We start from the raw sequence: 1,742 nt of genomic DNA, 5'->3' as shown, positions 1-1,742 counted from the left end.
TTCTGGAGGATCCTCAAAACATGGCAGCTGGCTTCCCCCCAGAGCAAATGATCCAAGAGAGAATGAGTGTGGCCAAAATGGAAACCGTAGCATCTCTTATAATCTAGTATCAGAAATAATATACCATTACTCTGCCATACTCTGTTGGATACAAAGTTCAACCACAGCACGCTGTGGGAGACAACTGCACAAGGGTGTGAATATCATGAGACAGGAATTATTTGGGCTGTCTTCTGTTGTCAGGTGAGCACCTCACTCACACACACAGAATCTGGCTGGCATTACCAGACGCTTTTTTTTAATTATTATTTATTTATTTAAAATTTTATTTTAATTAGCAAACCTGGGGCGGGGGGGGAGCCACATTAGGACTCAGAGACAAAGGTGGAGACCCAAAAATCAGCTGGTTTTTCCTTGTCAGGCTGGAGCAGAATTTCAACCAGACCACATCCATTCCAACTCTGGAGACCGTTTACTCTTTAAATCCTAATCCAGGTACTTTGGTTGCAAACTGGCTTCACTTCATCCAAGTTCTTAGCTCCAGGGCTTTCATGGCATCCTCAAGTTTGAGCATCCCTCGTTCCTGTCGCTGGCGGTGCCATTCGGCCATGGACTGGAGCATCCACCTGGCTCTGAGCTTATACAAGTAAGAGCCATAAACCACGATCTCCGTGAGGTCCGAGGATTCCAGAAATTTTAGCTCAAGCATGACTTTGCTCACTTGCTCGATGTACGGGATTTGAGATCCAGCTGGGCCAAACATAGCTTCCAAGAGCTGCGTCTGGACCTGCAACACCTCGGGATCTTTCAAGTCTTCAGGAGCTTTCACCCATAGTGGAATATCTTTTCGTTCTGGTAGCGTCCCCATCTGGACTGCCTCAAAACTAACCACGCTCCAACCTAAGCTAGGCCTGAGTCCTACCAGATGCTTTCAAGCCAGGGGCATGTAGAACTGATGAAATAATGCCTAGGGAAAAAAAAAAAAAAAGGTAAAACAAAGGCTTGAATTTTAGAACTGGCTTCAGAAAGAGATTATTTCAGCAAGAAGAGAAACCTCTGGAAAGGGTCTAGTGAAAAGTGAGGGAGTTTAGTACCCTTTCCCCATGAAGAGCAGTAAAGCTCAGAGGGATTTGTTTTCATTTTCTTTCTGAGACAGATGACATACTCAATTCAGTCTCTAGGAAAAGAAAGAGTCACCCATTGCTACCCATCTCCATTCTTCTGGAGAAAGCAACAATATTTTTTTCCTTTGTCACCACCCTGCCATGTTCCCATTTGGCTAGCCCATGAGACAGTGGAAGCATTTTTCTCATTTTTTTATGAGTGTTTGACAATGCCACCCAATACGTGCATTCCTGCACCACTGCAGAGTGGACACTTTCACTATTTCTGATTCCAGCAGAAGTACATCCAACAGTGAAAAACATGTACAGTGAGGACATCTGAAAAGGAAGAAGGAGCATAGAATGTAAAGGGGCAGTATGTGCATGTGTATGTGGGCATGCAAGCAGGTTCTAAATAGGAGTCAGGAAAAAATTTAGCAATATACAATGCAATTTTAATTCATATTCTCTTGTTCTTCACTGTGGAGGAAAAATTGTTTTTTTCTAAAGATTTTATTCATTTGACAGAGAGAGAGAGAGACAGCTAGAGAGGGAACACAAGCAGGGGGAGTGGGAAAGGGAGAAGCAGGCTTCCCGCTGAGCAGGGAGCCCGATGTGGGCCTCGATCCCAGGACCCTG

General features: G+C 44.4%; 1 pseudogene; it reads right to left on the bottom strand.

Moving 5' to 3' along the window:
- Positions 1-443: 443 nt before the first annotated feature.
- On the bottom strand, positions 444-868 carry LOC118536583 (developmental pluripotency-associated 5 protein pseudogene; annotated as a pseudogene).
- Between the last annotated feature and the right edge of the window lie 874 nt (positions 869-1,742).

This window comes from Halichoerus grypus, chromosome 14 (assembly GCF_964656455.1).
Source record: "Halichoerus grypus chromosome 14, mHalGry1.hap1.1, whole genome shotgun sequence".
NCBI classification, from domain to species: Eukaryota; Metazoa; Chordata; class Mammalia; order Carnivora; family Phocidae; genus Halichoerus; species Halichoerus grypus.
Note: the sequence above shows the minus strand (reverse complement) of the source record. Positions and strands in the feature narration are given on the sequence as shown.